Genomic DNA, 21,151 nt, shown 5'->3' with positions numbered 1-21,151 from the left:
TAGGATCATACAGCTACAAAATACCAGAAACTAGATTAGAAACAAGTTCTCAAGGATTTAAGCCTAATTTTTTTTCCATTACCCAGCATTACTTCTCTAGATCTTAAGAGGTAATTCTCCAAACTGGTTGCTGCTATTCAAACTTCCCAGCTTACTAGAACTCCTAACAAGAATTCTGATGCTCTCAGAATCTTCTTCTCAGCATTTTGCTTAAACTTTACTTTTCCTCCCACTGCTTAACATCATATTCTCCATCATCTGGCATTTAATAAAGGTTTGTTCCTTGTATTATTTTTGGACTAGATGTATGAGTTAGAGAGTGTCTAGTCTGGACAAAGGACAGTAAATAAAGGTATAGAAAGAACTTGGGAGCTACAGAGTAACAATACTAACAATACTAATATGCAGGTCAATGTTTAATGACAGACACTGTGGGTGGAATGTACACATTTAAGTATATAGTTTCAAGTTTGAACTGCATTATTAAAATTTCTCCTTTGCTTTCTTAAGTCTAGATAATCAATAATATAAGAAATTAAGCTCTAATTTGTACACATGATGGAAATACTCACACAGAAAAGTCTTGTAGTTTGAGTAGATTCATGCATATCCCTGCTAATAGCTTACCTTTTTTAGAGGACTTAATATTTCCCAAAGTACTTATATTCAGTATGTGAGATAAATGCAAGCATGACTGTATTCATTTCATAGGTGAATACACTGTGGCTCAGAGAAGAAAATTAATTTGCCTAAGGTTCACATGATACTTCAGTGTGGGAAATAGAAAATGAATGCAAGTGGCAACTTTCAGACCTCTTTATTAGTAGGTATATGGGACATTGAGTAAGTGATTTTCCTCTTTGAGCTTTAATCCCCCCTCATACACCTCACCCCACTCCGAATAAAATAAGTAGATTGTCTCTTAAGACTTCTAGCTCTAAACTTTACTGATACTAAAAACATGTATATGAAGTAGGTTGGCCAAGGAAGAGAAGAGTTATTCTCATAAATGAGTTCTTATAAATGAGAAAATTGAGGCTTAGACCTCATTAAATCATTAATTTATTGTGGCAAATGGCAGAATAAATACTCGTCTCAAGGCTTTTGGCTTCAAGACCAAAACAAGACTATAACAGTCTGTCACTTAAATCAATAGAATGTTGTTTTAGGCCAGAAAGAATTTGATGATGTTCTCAAATTCCTTACTCTCATGTTGATATGAAGACAATCCATAAATTCTGTAAGTGCAGTCTTTGGGGGACAACCTCCAAACTCCAATATGGGTACCTCAGAGGGCAAGGTTAAAGTTGCATTATCTTCTTAACTAGGGCTCCTCTTTTTTTTACCTTTAGGCTTTTGCAAGGCAAATGGGGTTAAGTAACTTGCCCAAGGCCACACAGCTAGGTAATTATTAAGTGTCTGAGGTCAGATTTGAACTCAGATGCTACTGACTCCAGGGCCAGTGCTCTATCCACTATGCCACCTAGCTGACCCCATGGTTGATCTTCTTGACGAATTATTGAAAGTTTCTTATGTCTTTATTCAATTGCCAATACCCTATAATTTCTCAAGGTGACTGAGAAAGTTCTTCCATTTGGTCAGTGATTAACAATGGTTCACAACTTGTTATCTTTTCAGGTTATTTAGGAAAGGTTCCCAATCAATTTCCTTTACACCAATAAACTATCCAGATAATACTTAAAGAGAAAACATTCTCATATATTACAGAAACCATTATCAGTTAAATAAATATTCTAATCAGAGAATCATTTGTTTTGTTTTACTTACATATTCACATAGCAGAACACACAGAGGCTAGGATAGGTGACATTATTAGAAGCACACAGTAGATGGATCTTTAGGGAGCAAAATCGATATTTTTTCCTTCTTCTTGATTGGAAAATATCACATGAATACTCCTTTAAAAAATTAACATGTCAAATTTCAATTCTCATAAAGGATTATTTTATTATTGTTGTTTTTTAATAGTTAAATCTCAATTATCAGGAGTTTTCATTCTTTGTTTGAGAAAATTTAACCAAAATGGAAAATAGAGCAGCTCAGCCATGGGGAGGGGAAGGCAGAAACTGCTTCTAATTACTATGATGAGACAACAGATGCTTTCCCTTTATGGTTGATTGCAGATAAAAGCAGAGAGAGGTTGGCATTTAAAATGGCTCATTTTACTGTCATGATAGAACTTTCTATGATGGAAAGGATCAAGAGAGTCAGATCAGACCTCTTCATGACAACAGTGCAGCTTGGTTGCCAGGGTACCTTCCTCTTTGAGTATAGTTTTGAGTTCTACTGTGCTGTAGGAAAAATATTATGCAAAAATATTATGTGCTATGACTGAGATCTTGGGCATAGATTACATCATAAACTCATTAAAAGGCTCAACAATGATGGTTTTATCACAAGGTAAGCAATAACAATATCTCTGACAGCACCTTTTGAACTTTGCCTGTTCTCTTGGGTAGACATATATTAGAGGGAACCTGGGTGGTTAGAGTTTGAAATAATACTGAAATGAGAGCAACAGCATAAGACCATTTCTGTTTGAAGCATGTCCAGAAAATAGGTGTCAGAAGACAAAAGTTCTGGAAAATATGGTTTATCAGGGCCAGCTGAAGAAACTAAGTGCCTTGGGGAAGAATCTGCAAGTTATAATCATCTATTTGAAGCATAACCATAAGGAAAAAGTAATCAGACATTTTTCTGCTTAGATTCAATTAATTACTAAGAATGAATGAATATTGAAACTTTACAGTAATATCTGCATTTTTCTTAATGTGAGAAAAAATTTGGGAAATAAATCTTTCACTGGCTTACTCTGAATCTCAGCTAAAACAAGGAAAAACTTGGAAAACAACTAAATATTTTCCTGGGTAATTCCAAATCTCAGCTAAAATCTCAATGTTTGCCAAAAAAAATGAAACCACTACCCACCCCCATTTATTTGGCTTTTCCTTCCCCTTCCATGTGAGTAATTTCCCTTCAAGATTACCTCTAAGTTATTCTTTAAATATATTTTTCTTTGTACATAGTTACTTGTAGGTTTTCTCCCCTATTAGATTGTGAGCTCCTTGAAGGCAGAGAAATGCACCACCATTTCTGCCCTTCTTTGTATCCTAACATTTAGCACATTGCCTAGAATAGAGTAGCCCTTGATTAGTGTTTTTTTATTTTACTAACTCTAAATATGATGGGCTGCCTTAGGAAGTAATGGATTTTTCTCATTTAAGGTCTTCAAACTGAGGCTGGATGACAATTTGTTGAGGATGTTGTAGCAAAGATTATTGGTCAGGTTTAGACTGGATTGTGATTTTGTGACTTTAATTTTGTAGTAATGACTTTCCCCAGTTGTTACTGTTTAAACCACACCATTTTTAAGTCTCCAAGCACAGTTTTGGGGTTCTCTTAAGAATGGAGGCTGCTCAAATCCCCTTTTCCCACACATAACACACAGAATCAATTGTCAAGTACTAGCAGACCTCTCACTATAATTTTGGACATACCCTCCCTTACCTTTATCATTTGTGCCTGGATTATTGCATTAGTATCTTAAGAGAGTAGTGTCTCTACTCTCCCCCTTCCAGTGTATCTTTCACATAACTATTAGACTAATCTAAAAAATTTGATCTTCAATGGTTTTTCTTTTGACTATTGGGTAAAGAAGCTACAAGTAGAATGTTTTTCCTGTTTTTTCCATGCCTACACACATACTGTTCACCAGTTTGTCCAGCAAGTTTTATTAGGATATGTACTCAGGAAATTAAATACTTTTTTCCAAGTAAAGAACTTTTTGAATCCACAGCCATATGGCATTTTTATTTATTAATGAGGCCAAAATTTAAGTAAACATAATTGTTTTTAAACTAATAATTTTAAAAATACAAACTTATCAAAAGACTGCTTTCTATTAAATCTCTCCCCCTTCACCTAAAATAAAGAATAATGTTTTCAGTTTGACTCTTCAAAATTTTTCCTTTATTGTTTTAATTCTATATGCTGCTATGAAGAACTTTCATGTGGAGTTTAAGAACTGGTAACTAAAGATGAATCATTTTAAAATTTAAAATGTGATCTTTTCTCTGTAAAAAGAAAACTGTACATGGCGCTGTTCATTGCCTTGTTTGTGCAAATAAAGTTTTATTTTTCTTAAAAAAATAAAATTTGACCTTTTCCACCTTTCTTGCTTATTTCAACCAAAGTCACAGCACCACAAAGTATGGGTCTGATTCATGGAAAAAAATGGCCAGAGGAGCCAACAGAGCACAAAACTATAATTACCTTTCCTCACCCTGATTAAGTTGTAGCTGGCTTGTGTCCTCCTGATAATGGGAAACCTGACTCATTAGGATTTTAGTGTCCTTAAAACAGTAAGATCACCAAGGGACCCCAAAAGGAGTTTCTTGAAGATTGTTGTTATAGGGCCTCAGTAGGACAACCAGATCACTAAACATTCCTCCTTCTGTTCCAGTCTCATGGAAACAAAGGGGGAGACAGTGGAAAGCCTGAGAAGCAAGGAATGACATACTAGTGATAGTGCCTGTACTATCTGGAGCCTGCCAAGGGGAGTCTAGGAAAGTTGAGGTCAGGGCAGTAGGCTTCTGATTCCAGGCAGCCTCAGGAGAGAATCTTGGTTTTTATAGGCAGGGGAACTTAGTTTCACAAACCCCTTGGTGGTCTATGGACAGATTTCAGTATATTTTAATGAAGAAAAAAAAAACTACATCTTTTTTTCTCCTAATTTTTCTGTTATGATTTTATGTATTTAAAAACATTGAAAGAAAGGGTAAGTAGCCTTCACCAGACTGTCACAGGCCTCCATGACACAAGGAAGGTTCAAAGACCCCTTCTTAAGGTGTTCCTGAGCACCGACATATTAAAGATTGTTAATATCATTTCCCTTCCCTGCACCAAGACTTAGATTCTTCCCAAGATTTTCTGAGTGGGATTCTGGAGTAGAACTGGTTGTTAGAGACAATTGGTAAGACAATTGGTTGTCTTATTTTTGGACTTTAGTCAGAATTTTTTTCTTTTTCTTTGCATTAGAGGACACACAGAAGAACTTTGCTTGGGTCCTAATGGCTTTGTCCTAATGGTCTTTCTTCCTTCTTTTCTTAGAGAAAACTATTAAAAATAGAGAAGCTATTTTATAGTAATGTAAAAATTCAACATTGCATATTTTGAAAATTATTTTTTTCTTTTTTGTTACATCTTTTATTATATATATCTTTTATTTTTGTACAAATGATTTTTTATACATTACTAAAATATTCTTGAGAGTAAACATAATACCCTCCCCCCCAAAATATGGACCCTCATGAGCAATAAAGGAAGGAGAAAAAAATTAAAATTAAAAAATATTTTTAAAATGTGCATTAGTCTGTGTTCCACCACCACCACTTCTGTTGTGGGTGGATCACATTCTTCATGGTAAGTCCATCACAAAAGATACTTCCATATTTTTCCACTGTTGCCATTACTGATCACAACTCCCTCCATTCATACCTCCCCACTACCATATACTATATTTTCTCTCTCCTTTCACTCTGTCCCTCTTCTTAAATGTGCTGTAGGGTAGCTGAGTGGCACAGCTGACTGATCATTGGCCCTGGGGCCAAGAGGCCTCAAGCCCATATACTACCCCTTAGGCCCTGTGGTCCTGGACAGGCCATCCAATCCCAGCCCTTTGCAAGAAGTACAAAAAGAAAATGTGTTATATCTATCTGACCACTCTCCTCCATCACTCACATCCCCCCCTCCTCCTGTCCCCCCTTCTCTTTTTACTCTAGATGTCTATACCCCATTGAGTATATATATATATATATATATATATATATATATATATATATATATATACACTGTTTCCTCTCCGAGCCACCTCTGATGAAAGGTTCCCTCATTCCCCCCTTCCCCCTTCCATATCATTGCAATAGTTCATTGCAATAATAAAAAAAATCTTATATGAAATATCTTAGCCTATTCCACCTCTCCTTTCTCTTACTCTCATTACATTTCCTTTTTAGCCATTGACTCCATTTTTACAATATATTATAATCTTCAAATTCAGTCCTCTCCTGTTCCTCATCTATAAAAACTCCTTCTACCTGCTCTATTAAATGAGAAGTTTCATATGAGTATTATCAGTATCATTTTTCTATACCTGAATACATGCAGTTCATCATCAAGTCCCTCATATTTTTACCTTTCTCCTCCACTCTCTGTGCTTCACCTGATTCCTGTATTTGAAGATCAAACTTTCTTTTCAGCTCTGGTTGTTTCAACAGGAACATTTGAAATTCCCCTGGTTCACTCAAAGTCCATCTTTTTCCCTGGAAGAGGATATTCAGTTTTGCTGGGTAATTGATTCTCGGTTGCATTCCAAGCTCTTTTGCCTTCTGGACTATTATATTCCAAGCCCTACGAGCCCTTAATGTAGTTGCTGCTAAGTGCTGTATGATGCTGACTGCAGCTCCATGATATTTGAATTGTGTCCTGCTGGCTGCTTGTACTATTTTCTCTTTGACTTGGGAGTTCTGGAACTTGGCTATAATATGGGAGTTGGTTTTTTGGGGGATCTTTTTCCAGGGGAGATTGGTGGATTCTCTCAATTTCTTTCTATTTTGCCCTCTGCTTCTAGGATATCTGGGCAATTTTCCTGTAGGAATTCTTTACAAATGAAGTCAGGGATTTTTTCCTGCTCATGACTTTCAGGCATCCCAATAATTTTTAAATTATCTTTCCTAAATCTGTTTTCCAGATCAGTTGTTTTTTCAATGAGATGTTTCAGTTTCTTCTAATTTTTCATTCTTTTGGTGCTGAAGTATTGAGTCTTGACTTCTCATAGTCACCAGCTTCCTTTAGCTGCATTCTAGATCTGAAGGATTTGTTTTCCTCAGAGAGCTTTCTTATCTTTTTCCATCTGGCCAATTCTGCTTTTTGAACTGTTTTATTCATTTGACTTATAATGGTTTTTAACATATTATTTTCTTCAGTATTTTTTTGGATCTCCTTGACTAAGCTGCTAACTTCTTTTTCGTGTTTTCCTGTATCTCTCTCATTTCTTTTGTCAATTTTTCTTCTAACTCCCTTACTTGATTTTTCAAAATCTTTTTTGATCTCTGTCATAGCCTGAGCACAATTACCATTTTTCTTGGAGTCATTAGATGCAGGAACTTGTACTTCCTCATCTTCAGACTGAGCATTTTGATCCTTCTTGGGATCATAGACAATGTATTTCTCAATGTTGTTCCTCTTTTTTCTCTGTTTACTCATTTCCCCAGTCTGTGCCTGGTTTTGGGGTGCTTCCTGAGCTTTTGAGTATTATTGGCACAACCCCCCCCCCCCCAACAAGGATCTCAGTGTGTGAAGCTTTGTCTTCCCTCCTGGTCCGTGAATGACCACAAGTGCACCCCTCTGCTACAGGGCTGAGGTGGGGGGGCCCTGCTGTTCTATGGGGGGACTTACTGTGATTAGGATCTGAATGTGGTCAGAGCCCCAACATCCTGTTCCAGGTACAGAAGACAGATCTTAGAAGTCTCTCTCCACTCCCCTACCTTTAGTAGGCTGAGCTCTCAAGGCTCAGGTGCCTGGGGGTTCCTGCTAACTGGCTCCGCCTGCTTCCCTTCCCGGATCTGGGTTACCAAGGCCACCACTGCTAGCTGAGTGCCCTGAGGGCTGGGCTTCATGTGCTTGCTCTGGTAGAGGTCCCCTGCTGATCTTCCAAGTTGTTCCTGGTGCTCCCCAGAGTATAGGTCAGGAAACTGCCCCCCCCCCCCCCCCCACTGCTGTGAGCCAAGGCTCCCAGGCGCCCTGGGGCTGCCTCAGGGAGACTGAAGTTCCTTCACTCTGGCAGGCTGCCCCTCTTACCCCATGGAGCAGAGCCTTTCCACTATTTTACAGGTTACCTTGGTCTGGAGAACTGCCTCACTGGATCCCTCTGTAGGTTCTTGTCTCTCAAAAATTTAGTCATAATTTTATAATTTTTTTAAATATTATGCTAAAAGAACCTAAGAGAGGCTCTTCTCCTGTTGCCATCTCGGCTCTGCCCTCTTGAAAATTATTTTTGAAGATATTAAAGCTGCTATTGTATGATAATGGTTTTTTTCAAACATTGTAGGGCTTAACATTTTAAAAATTTATTTACTACTTTATTATGAAATTTGTGTGAATGGCTTTAACATCTCTCCCACCTGATTCCCCATCATCCAATAGAAATATGTCTAGAAAATGCAATAGTAAATTTTGTTGAAAGCATAATTGGATACAAATTACTCTATACTCAAAGAAATTATTTACCAAAGCAGTATGGTTGAGAACTAGTACAGGTGGATGTCTGTTCTTGTAAAATTTGAGAGGATGACCTAGCATAAGCAAAGGTAGGATCCTCTTGGCTCACTTTCCTCATTGTGCTATTTCCATTCTGAAAAGAAAAATTAGGGGTGGCTAGGTGGTGCAGTGGATAGAGCACCGGCCTTGGAGTCAGGAGTACCTGAGTTCAAATCCGGCCTCAGACACTTAATAATTACCTAGCTGTGTGGCCTTGGGCAAGCCATTTAACCCCATTGCCTTGTAAAAACCTTAAAAAAAATTTTCCCTCCTGTTATTTCTGAACTTGAATATGATATCCTTTGAATAATGTGGAGCTTTGCTATGTGATTGGTTGTTAAGTGTGACTCTTAACCTAGAATCAAACTGAGATAAGGGAACCCTTGTTATGGCTTAGGTCAGGTTAACATTTGCCATTGAAGACAGAGTTTTGATATTGTCATGACCCTCCTTTTTCCCTTTCACAGCAAATCTCTATAATCACAGCAGGTGAAGAGTGGAAGTTTTTGCTGTTACAATGCTAAATCTATTAATTATTAGATTAATACAAAAATTTGAGTTACTATTTTTAATCTGAATTTGTAGTTAACTTCATATCTTAAGCAGCTAAGTAAATGAGTTCTTAGACTTGCCATCCCCTTGCTAATAGTTATAGATTCATGATTAGAGATGTGAAGTATCCTATTCTTTCAGGATGATGAGAGGATAAGGATATATGTTATCTTCAAAAGAGAGGGATAGGATAAAGACATAAATTTCAGGCTTTTGAGTATGTTTTAGTTCTAAACATTGGATTAAGGATTTTGCAATGAAATTGCATTAATAATTGTAATGAAAATTTTAAAACATCGTTCTCCTATTTTGAAGTCTTGTCTGATAATATTAAGGGACAGAAGGGCTTATTTTCCAAGTCAGGCTCCTATGGATCTTTTTAAGTTCTTCCTTCAGCCTGTCAATGGACATACATAATTTTCATAAAAAATATAGAATTTGGATAAAGATAGAAAAACATTTAGGTGAATCATGGGTTCTTAATTTGGTGTTCTTTTTGCATTTTGTTTTTGTGGGACAATGGAATTAAGTGACTGGTCTAAGGTTCCACAGTTTTTTTTTTTAGGTTTTTGCAAGGCAAATGGGGTTAAGTGACTTGCCCAAGGTCACACAGCTAAGTAATTATTAAGTGTCTGAGGCCGGATTTGAACTCAGGTACTCCTGACTCCAGGGTTGGTGCTCTATCTACTGTGCCACCTAGCTGTCCCAGGTTACACAGTTATTAAGTGTCTGAGGTCAAATTTGAACTCAGGTCCTCCTGACTCCAGTGCGCTGTCAACTGCATCACCAAGCTGCTCTGGTATGCTTATAACTTTTTATTAGGATTAAATTCATAAGATCTGAACTGGCTTTCACCATATGGACAAATTACTGAAAGGCCAATCTTATAATGTTACTTAAATTATATGGCCAATCTTATAATGTTACCTAAATTATATGGTCTTATCACTAGCAGGTCTTGGCAGTATTCCCTAGAAAATCTTTTTAAGTGACTTGAGAATGACCAAGGAAATGCTATCACATACCATGTACAGCTATTTGACAGATATACAGGAGGTGTTTGTTTGTCTCTTGAAGATCTTGGATGCTGTCAAAGGCCTTGGTACCCCCTAAAGTTACAGCTATTTTGGATTTCTTTATTCACTCTTTTATACTTTTTTTGTTCTATTGATTCTGTGAGTTATGAACCTGTTACCTTTTTCTTTAAGCTGCTTTTCTTTTCTTTTCTGCTTGGACTGTTATAGATTTGGAAACTGAAGTCCTTGTGCTACATACAAGTTTGCCTGTCATGGTTTGCCCAGTATTGATGCACTCAGTTTCTAGCTGCCTTTTTTTGTTAATAGATTCTAAGTTCTTGGTGAAGAAAACTGACACAAAAGAGGAGAAAGTGTGCAATCCCACTATTTGAACAACCATTGATTGATTTTATTAAACTTCCAAACTCAATGAGCCACAGATGTTTTGTGGTGCAGCCAATTAAGACATTGGGTACAGGTTTTTTTCAGATCCTGCTGACCAGCCAAATTGACACCATTGCTACTGAGTGGATGACCTAGTTCCATCACTCCAATGTGAAGCCTGCTGTGATTGACTTCAGCCCAGTAGAGGAAGCAATCTCTGCTCAGTCCGTGAACCCAGTGATACTAAAAAAAGAGACCCAACACCAAACCATGGTCCTTGACTGCTTGTATGCTTGCACCAATTGGTACCAAGAACTGATTCTCAAGGCAACTTTCAAATTATAGGCAGCAGAAATTAGGATGATACAGCTGAGGATAGAGGAGTGATATAGGTCCAATTGTGTGCTATATCATGAAGATGATTGGCACAAAAGGGAGTGATTGTGCAAAGTCAATTCTTTGTGCTAAGTAGTCTGAGTGAATCCACTTTAAATCTTTTTAAGACTTTGAGTACATGAGCAACTAGTCTTCAGAAGATGAAATCCCATCTCCCTATGATACTATTATGAAGGAGGAACTAAGGTGGCACTAATCCCATTTCTCATAATTATGCATACCAATCAAAATACTTTTGCCATTATATAAAAATCATTTAATAAAAGTAGCCCTGTCTTACTACCACGTTTTGCCAAATAAAATCATTTTAACTTTCTTTTCCTGAGTTTTCCTCATTGACCAGGGCAAGTTCTAAACCAAGATTTATTTTAACATGATTCTACCTTGTGTTCTATGAGAGGCATACGAGGACTTTCTTCTATATTGAATTACTCCTTAGTCACCTCCAGGTCTGAAAGAATGTAATATTGTTAGCAGCATGGGCAACAGCAGTACTTAGTAGACTGGAAGGATATTGGACTTGCCACCTGGACTTTCTATCCCTCCTAGATTTTCCATATCATAAAGCTAGTGCATACCTATTTCCATCATATCTTTCAGGTTTAAGAGATGCTCTGAGAATTGTGTCCATATTCTTTTCTACTTTGACTCTCATTAGAAAACATGATCCTACATGGTCAGGTCAGTTAAAAGTATGCAAGTTGTGAAAATGCATGCATAAACAATTCCATAGCAAACTTTATTCCAATCTACCAATAAAACCTTGTGATTTTGGACTATACCTTTACAGCATCTTTGTACAGTGATGTACAGAAGGCACAATGATGCCCTCTATTGCTACTTAAGAATGACTTCCATGCCCATCAGTTGGGGAAATGACTGAACAAATTGTGGTATATGAATGTGATGGAGTAGATGGAACTTCAGAAAAGCTCAGAAAAACTTGCATGAATTGATGCTGAGTGAGTGAACAGAGCCAGAAGAACTTTGCACACCCTAACAGCAACATTGGGTGATGATCAACCATGATGGACTTGCTCATCCCAACAGTACAATAATCAAAGACGATTTTATGATGGAAAATATCATTCTCATCCAGAGAAGGAACTATGGAGTCTGTATGCAGACCAAAGCTTACTATTTTCAATTTTTAAAATTTATTTTATGTATTATGTTTCTTTTTTCCCTCTCCTTATTTTTATTTTCTCCTGTGGATTTGATTCTTTTTTTCATAATATGATTAATATGGGCATATGTTTAGCATAGATATACAGGTATAACCCATATTAGATTGCTTTCTGCCAGTGGAGAAGAAGGAAAGGAGGGAGGGAGAAAAAATGTCAAACTCAAAACTTTACAAAAATGATTGTTGAAAATTATCTTTGCAAGTAGTTGAGAAAAATAAATAAATAAAATATTTAATAAAATTTTTTTTAAAAAGACTGACCTCCTCTATATTCCATTGAAAAGAATCAAATGATGTTTTCTCTTTTATTTTATTATCATCTACAGTCATCATTGCCACTGCTGGAGTTTGATTCAGTTCATAACAGAATATATCTAGAAGAAACATAAACAAAGATCAGATAAGTTACAAATTCTAGAAAAAATGAATAAATTGTCTTAGAGAACTAGGGCATATGATTAAAAGGAGTTATAAAACTACATGTAAACTCCTCATTAAAGTTCCAAGGATCAAGTCAGTAGCTCCTTGGGATGGTGGGGTGATGGATGAGGTGAAGGTTGAAGTTTATACTCAGAGGAGATAACTGTCAGCTGAAGAAAGTTTGGGGCATTGGCCAAACAGAATAGGAGTAAAGAACTATGGTCAGTTATGAACAAGGATATTGGGAAAGAGGGTAGAGACTGTTTAGTAGAGTGGAATACCATATATATATATCTATATATATATATATATATATATATATATATATATATATAAATTCTCATACTTATAAGAAATCATAATCTGGTAAAAATAAATGATGAAAAAGATGGGTTTTACTTCACACAGTGTAGTTGGGTTATAGATTAGGTAAAAAAATTCAAATGATTTTGATACTTGTTTATCCCAATTCCTAATAAATACATTAATGATATCAGGCCTCTCTAATTTATGGTTGTTTTGAATTTCAACAACTTAAGTGTAGAGGTTATTTCCTTTTTAAAATTTTTTTTAAAAGTTTTTGAATCTCCAGCACCTAGTAAAGTGACTTGCATGTACTTAATAGACACTAAACATCTGTTGAATAGTAGCAGAGAAAGACTAAGGTTTTTGTATTACAAATATGTTAAACTGTAATATAAGCCTGTGGTCCAGTTGAAGCTCCTCCAAAGGTTGGCCATTGCTTCTATCTCTGCCCAGAAGTAATAGAGTTGACAGACTATAAACCAGTCCCAGTGTTTTTTTTTTTATTTTTGGTTGTTTTGTTTTTTTAAGATTTGTTTACTGATTTGACCCTTCCCCATTTCCCTGAAAATGGAGACTGTGCATGAATGTAGTAAATGGGGCCTTGTGCAACCACAATAGGAAAGCAGGACATTTGATCATGTGAACCTACCTCTGAAGGGTCACTAGCTTTTCTGTCTCTTGAATCTATTAATAATTGCTATTCTAATCAGACAAGCTTCTTTATCATTGCTTCTAAACTGACTCGCCCTAGGGCTGCATGCATTGCTAGGAAGAACCACAGAACCAATGAAGCTATCTATGTAGCAGATAGATTGAGTGGGAAAGCTTTGAATTATCTGCATAGTTTTCTGTGTATGTATGCCTTTCTCTGTGTACTTTTTGTGCCTAAGAAATCTCATAAGTACTTGTACAAAGGTGATAACTGATGCAGCTAGATGGTACATATAGCACTAGAAATAAAGACCTGGAATGGGCTAGTCCTGAGTTGAAATCCACTGTCTAGCTAGGTAATACAAGTCAAATTATTGAACTATTTGCCTCAGTTTCCTCATTTACAAAATTAGGGATAACTATATTATATATACTGCCAACGTCTGCTGTGTGGATAAAAAAGAGATAGCTTAACCTTAAAAAGTTATAAAAATTATTAAAATTAATATCTGTGTGGTGAATAATTACCTATCAGTATGGTAAGGTTATCCCATATCTACTGAGAGCTTTTGACTTCTGTCTTTCCTACAATGTCAAGGCTGCACCACTTTCCATGGTCTCTGCTGGAAGTAATTAGGGAGAAGAGAATGCTAACAAAATGAATCAGTGAAAGGGAAGCTGGAGAGCAAAAGATATGGAGGAATAGATGATCCCACATACTATCCCATATCCATATACAGGCCCAAACCAAATGACCCAGCATTTAGATCAAATCTTTATCTTGGACATAAGACATGGATGGGAAGATGAAGAGTAGAGGGGACATTCCATCTGAATTCTTCTAACATTCCCCTCCAAACAACTTTAAAATATTGTGTCAAATTGAATTCTGCAATAGTATGGCCATCTAAAGATAAGTGTGAAAATTTTAGCCCAGGAAAACTTAGGAGGTAAAATAAAAGGTCTGTGACACTGGGGTGGGAGAAGTGAGAGAAACATAAACTATGGAACTGGAAAGCTGCAGCTCCAAAAAAAAACCAGAAGTATCATCAGTTTGTGAGCTCTTACTACCCAGCTATTATTTTTTGATCGTAAAACCTACCCCAGCTTCATGATGCTCCCCTTCACTGTGGCCACTCCAGAAAAATAGTGTATCCAGCTCCAACCTCAGTCAAGTGGCCTTCATTTGCCAGCCTTGTTTCACTCAGGGCTGCTATTTGGATTGGATATCTGCTGAGTTCTCTCACAAGAGCTATTTGTCTTTCAGGTCTATTGGATCTTTTATTGTCTATGATGGTGCACACCTTCCATGTACGATGGTGCACACCTTCCATGTACGATGGTGAATGGAATCTTCTTTGAAGAAGTTTTGGTAGATTTTTTTTTGTCTTGACCACACAGTGGGATCCCAGCCTGCCAGAGTAATTAGGCCAGGGTTGGGTAAGCAGACAATTTTTAGGACACCTTTTGTAGCCCCTTCCTCATATCAGGAGGTGAGCAGTGCACAGATTAAAAGGACATCTCAGTCATCCAGGGGGCTGCCGAATCTCACTGCTGCTTTCAGTGGAGAAACAACCCTATGGCCTGGGTTGCCTGTGTGTAGGATTGACTACAGCTCCCAGGGTATCCACACCACTGCTTCATCACTTGCCTGTTGCCACAGGGCTTTGAGGAATGGTAAAATATGGGTGATGTCTTTTGATGTGCATGTAAATTGGATTTAAATGAAGTAGAGCTACACAAAGCCATCAGCTTCTCTCTCTCTTTCAAAGTCAATCTGATCAAGGGTGACAAGACAGAATCAAACAACTGGTGATGACTCTAGATGCAATGGATGACCTTAGCATCTTCAATTACAAACCAAGTTCTAAGTGCTTCACAGTACCTACTTCAGCTAGCTTCATGGCCATTGGAATGAAGTATTATCATCTGGCCATTCCACCAGTAAAAGTCTTCACATGCTTGGGTTAGACATCCCCTACAACTCACCAATAAGTTTGAGACTCCCTTGGTTATCCTCAACCTGATTTAGCCTGTCTGCCAAAATGGTGTACCAGGGAGTGGTCATTGTGCATGATATAGCTTCTTGGAGCCACAGGTGAGAGTTAAGGTGGCTAAATGGAGCATCAAAGGTGGAAAGCAGTCCTGCAAGGACTCAGCAGTCCTCACACCAAAGATATTGGTCTTCTTTAAACACACCCTCAAGGGAATAGATTGTCCTATGAGAATCACAGTGGTATTTCTCTTTTAGTCTTTGCTGATAAGATTCTTGCCAGAGTCCTTCTCAGTAGACTGATCCTTCATCTGGAAGATGGTCACTTCCCTGAGATCCAGTGTGACTTCAGAAAGGGTCAAGGAATAGTCAATATGGTGTTTGCTGTCTGAAAACTCCAGGAAAAAATGCCAGGAACAGAACAGAGATCTGAATACAATGTTTATAGATATGACCAAGGGTTTATGGCAAATTTATGAGGGGTTTATGGCAAATTATATCAAAATATGGTTGCCCAGAGATTCATCAATACTCTATGTCAGTTTCATGACAGAATGAAAGCCCAGGTTCTGTATAGTGGATGATGCTCTCTAGATTTCCAAATCACCAATGGAGTGAAACAAGGATGTGTTCTTGTTTCCATACTTTTTAGCATGATGTTTTCAGGCTGTTATCAAAATGCCTTCACTGAGGATGAACATAGCCTCAAGGTCAGCTACTTCATTGATGGCAAATTCTTCAACTTGAAAAGGCTACAAGCCAAGACCAAAGTGGAGAGAGTCTTGGTGCATGATCTTCTGTTTGCAGATGACTGTGCATTTAATGTAGCCTCTAAACAAAGGTGCAACAAAGTATGGATCGATTCTCTGCTGCTCGTGCTAATTTTGGTCTAACAATTAACACCAAGAAAACACAGGTGCTCCATCAGTTAGAACCATAACATCCATAGATGGAACCATTGATTATAGAAAATGGAGATGTTTTGAGGACTGTGGACAAGTTCACTTACCTTGTCAGTGTTCTTTCTAGAGAGGTACATATTGATAATGAGGTTAACACATGCATTGCCAGAGCTAGTTCAATATTTGGAAGATTCCAAAAGAAAGTGTATGAGAGAAGAGGTATTGGATGACCACCAAACTGAAGGTCTATAGAGCCACTGTGCTGACTCATTGCTATAGGTCTGTGAAATCTGGACAGTCTACCAGTGCCATGTCAGGAAAATGAATTACTACCTTTTAAATTGTCTTAGGAAGATTCTAAAGATCATGTGGCAGGAGAAGATACCAGACACTGAGATCCTTTCTTGAGTTAAGCTGCCTTGCATCCCAACATCACTACAGAGAGTGCAATTACAGTGAGTTGGTCATGTTGTTAGAATGCCAGAAGTATGCGTGTCAAAAAGACTGTTCTACTATTACATTGTTGGTGGAGCTGTGAACTCAGCAAAACTTTCTAGAGAGAAATTTGGAACTATGCCCAAAGGGCAACAAAAATGTGCATACCCTTTCATCCACCAATACCACTACTGGGTCTATACCCTGAAGAGATAATGAAAAAGGTTAAAAACATCACTTGTGCAAAAATATTCATAGCAGCCCTGTTTGTGGTGGCAAAGAATTGGAAATCAAGCAGATGTCCTTCAATTGGGGAATGGCTTCGCAAACTGTGGTATATGTATGTTATGGAACTATTGTTCTGTTAGAAACCAGGAGGGATGGGAATTCAGGGGGCCTGGAGGGATTTGCATGAACTGAAGCTGAATGAGATGAGCAGAACCAGAAAAACACTGTACACCCTAACAGCAACATGGGGGTGATTATCAACCTTGATGGACTCACTCATTCCATCAGTGCAACAATCAGGGACAATTTTGGCTGTCTGCAATGGAGAATACCATCTGTATCCAGAGAAACAACTGTGGAGTTTGAAGAAAGACCAAGGACTATTACCTTTAATTTAGGAAAAAAACTGATTATTGTCTGATCTTGCTATCTCTTATACTTTGTGATTCTTCCTTAAGGATATGATTTCTCTCTCATCACATTCAATTTGGATCAATGTATACCATGGAAACAATGTAAAGACTGACAAATTGCCTTCTGTGGGGCATGATGGGGGAAAGAAGTAAGATTAGGGAAAAAATTGTAAAACTCAAAATTAATAAAATCTTTTTTTAAAAAAAGACTATTCTATGGAGAACTCACAGGGCAAGCACTCACAATGGGATCAGAAGAAGCGATACCAGGACACCCTGAAGAACTCTCTTAAGAACTTTGGAATTGAATGTGCAGCATGGGAGACACCAGCACAGGCCTGCCCAGCATGGTGTGCCTTCATCAATGAGGATACTCTATGAGAAGGGCAGAATTGAAGCAGCTCAAAGGAAACATGACATAGATATGTAACTTTAGAATTCCCACCCCAGGTGTTCATATGAACTGTTTGTGCCCAACCTAGGGTAGAGCATTTCGAGCTCTTTTTGGTCTGCCACAGTTGGACACACTGTAATTTGTCTCAAACACAGTGATTTCATTTTGGTCTTCTTTGATAACAAAGGACAAGAATCAACTATTCAGTGATAGTAAGAGGATTGAACAGCTGCTTAGAAAGGCATTAAAGGAAACCCCAAAATGGGCTTTGGGGACAGAACCAAGTACTGCATAGTAACTCTAATGTGCATTACAAAGTTCTGGGTCCCAATTCCAGGATGAAGAGGATTTCTTCTTACCAAAATGAAGCAGAGGCCCTGGTCACAGTTCCAAGACAGAGAGAGAGAGAGAGAGAGAGAGAGAGAGAGAGAGAGAGAGAGAGAGAGAGAAGAATCCTAGTTTCTAGTCGAAGCTCCAGGATGGAGTGAGACATGCTAGTGCTTGTCACAAGGGTAGTAGAGGTCTCTCCTTGGAAATATACATCAGAAAAGCAGTAATCACACCTCTCCCTAAATCATACTACTGTCATAGCAACACACACACACATAAACACACACACATTATACCAAGTAAATATAAGGTTTTAAACCAGGGAGTGAATCTTATTATCAATGGGAGGGCCTAATGTCTCAACACTCAATCAAGGAAATTAATATCCCTTGGTTACTCTGCCCTGATATTGTTAAGTGGTCAGAATTAAAGTTTAATAACATTACCTGAGAAATCATAATGTGCCAAGATAAATAATATCAAAATAATTTTCATGTTCTGGAGACAGTAAATGATTTTGTCCACCAGAGGAGTCCGTAGTGACTGATTTCTAGGCAGACCCATGAAGATTCAGCTCATGTTGATGAACATGATGGGTGGAACATTCCCTCCCTTTATTATGAAGTCAATTTCAGAATGACCAGTTCCATGGGATGTTAAAGAAAAGGTCACTAGAGACTTCCGGCCAAGATGGCAGAGAGAAGACAGGCACAGTTCTAAAGTCTGCTGATCTTTCCCCATCTATCATATGAAATAAAACTCTTAACAGAAATCTGACCCACAAAACCCAGAAAGAAAAGCCAAGAGAAAGAACATCTGCCTCAGGATCTGTCTCCTGCAGCAGCACTGGATGAATTCGGGCAGGTGAGTCTGGGCTCAGAGGGTGGATCAGCCCCTGATCAGCCAGATTAGCAGCTGAATTGGAGCCAGGAGTCTGAGGGCCCAAGAGGCAGACCTGCTTGGTCAGCAGTGGGGCTAGATGGTAGGGGCTTCAGTCAACTAGGGAGCAAAGGCGCTGGTGTTGGTGCTGTATCTCTGGAGCTTGCTGACAGGGCTGGGGGGAGAGTTCTGGTGCAGAAGAGCTGCGGGCATGTTCCCTGGGCTCCTCTGGGAAGGGAAAAGGGAAAAAGGGAAAGGGGAAAGAAAGGGGAGGGGTGATATAGGAGGGAAAACACACTGAAGGGGGTGGTATTCAGAAACAATATACTGGGGAATATCTATAAGGGGGGAAGGGGAAAAATACAAACAGAGGGAAGATAGCATGGAGGGCAATAAAGAATTAGTAATCATAACTTTGAATGTGAATGGGATGAACTCTCCCTTAAAATGTAAGCAAATAGCAGAGTGGATTAAAAACCAGAATCCTACAATATGCTGCTTACAAGAAACTCATTTGAAGAAGAGAAATACATATAGAGTAAAGGTAAAAGATTGGAGCAAAATACATTTTGCTTCAGCTGAAGTAAAAAAAGCAGGGGTAGCAATCCTTATCTCAGACAAAGCAGCAGCAAAAATAGATAGCATTAAAAGAGATAAGGAAGGAAACTTTATCCTCCTAAAAGGTACCATAGACAATAAAGTTATTTCAATACTGAATATATATGCACCAAGTGGGATAGCGTCCAAATTCTGAGAGGAGAAGCTGAAAGAACTACAGGACAACAAAGCAAAACTCTACTAGTGGGACACCTCAACCTCCCACTCTCAGATCTAGATAAATTGAATCATAAAACAAACAAGAAAGAAGTTAAGGAGGTAAATAGATTGTTAGAAAAATTAGATATGGTAGACTTATGGAGGAAACTGAGTGGGGATAGAAAGGAATTTAGCTTTTTCTCTGCAGTACATGGAACTTATACAAAAATTGACCATGTACTAGGACATAAAGACCTAATGATCAACTGCAGAAAGGCAGAAATAGTGAATACATCTTTCTCAGATCATAATGCAATAAAAGTCATATGCAATATTGGGCCAAGGAGATATAGACACAGAACAAATTGGAAACTGAATAACCTCATTTTAAAAAATGAGTGGACCAAAAAACAAATTATAGAAAGAATTAACTATTTTATCCTAGATAATGATAATAATGAAACAACATACCAAAACCTATGGGATTCATTCAAAGTAACTCTCAGGGGATATATTATAGCTTTAAATGCTTACATGAATCAATTGGAGAAAGAGGAAAACAATGAACTAAACATGCAACTAAAAATATTAGAGAAAGAACAAATCAAAAATCCCCAATTAAATACCAAATTAGAAATTCTAAAAATTAAAGGAGAAATTAATAAAATCAAAAACAAAAAACTACTGAATTAATAAATGAAACCAAAAGTTGGTATTATGAAAAAACCAATAAAATTGATAAACCTCTGGTAAATTTGATTAAAAAAAAAGAAAGAAGAAAACCAAATTGTTAGTATCATAAATGAAAAAGGTGAACTCACCATCAATGATGGGGAAATTAAAGTAATAATTCAAAATTACTTTGCCCAACCATGCCAATAAATTTGAAAATCTAAGTGAAATGAATATTTACAAAAATATAAGTTGCCCGGGTGAAATGAAGAAGAGATTAAATATCTAAAAAACCCTATCTCAGAAAAAGAAATTCAACAAGCCGTCATTGAACTCCCTAAGAAAAAATCTCCAGGGCCTGATGGATTCACAAGTGAATTCTACCAAACATTTAAGGAACAATTGGTTCCAATTCTATATAAACTCTCTGGAAAAATAAGGAAAGATGGAACTCTGCCTAACTCTTTCTATGAAACCAATATGGTGCTGTTACCTAAACCAGGAAGAGTTAAAACAGAGAAAGAAAATTATAGATCTATCTCCCTGATGAATATAGATGCAAAAATCTTAAATAAAATCTGAGCAAAATGATTACAAGTTATCATTTGGATAATACATTATGATCAAGTAGGATTTATTCCAGGAATGCAGGTTGGTCCAATATTAGCAAAACTGTTAGTATACTCAATTATATCAACAACAAACCTATCAGAAATCATATGACCATATGAACAGATGCTGAAAAAGCTTTTGACAAAATACAGCATCCATTCCTACTAAAAATGGAATAAATGGACTGTTCCTTAGAATAATTAGCAGTATCTATCTGAAATTATCAACAAGCATCATGTTAAATGGGGAGAGGCTAGAGGCATTCCCAATAAGATCAAGGGTGAAAAAA

The 21,151-nt window shown here is 37.4% G+C and overlaps 1 long non-coding RNA gene across 1 annotated transcript in view; it reads right to left on the bottom strand.

Moving 5' to 3' along the window:
* Positions 1-12,221, bottom strand: part of LOC141505987 (uncharacterized) — a 44,712-nt gene extending 32,491 nt beyond the window's left edge. The window contains exon 1 of the long non-coding RNA XR_012473736.1: positions 12,133-12,221. This is a non-coding gene — a long non-coding RNA (uncharacterized LOC141505987). The remainder of the gene's footprint in view (positions 1-12,132) is intronic.
* Between the last annotated feature and the right edge of the window lie 8,930 nt (positions 12,222-21,151).

Source organism: Macrotis lagotis, chromosome 1 (assembly GCF_037893015.1).
Source record: "Macrotis lagotis isolate mMagLag1 chromosome 1, bilby.v1.9.chrom.fasta, whole genome shotgun sequence".
Taxonomy (NCBI): Eukaryota; Metazoa; Chordata; class Mammalia; order Peramelemorphia; family Peramelidae; genus Macrotis; species Macrotis lagotis.
The sequence above is the reverse complement of the archived record's forward strand: the minus strand, read 5'-3'. Positions and strand labels throughout refer to the sequence as shown.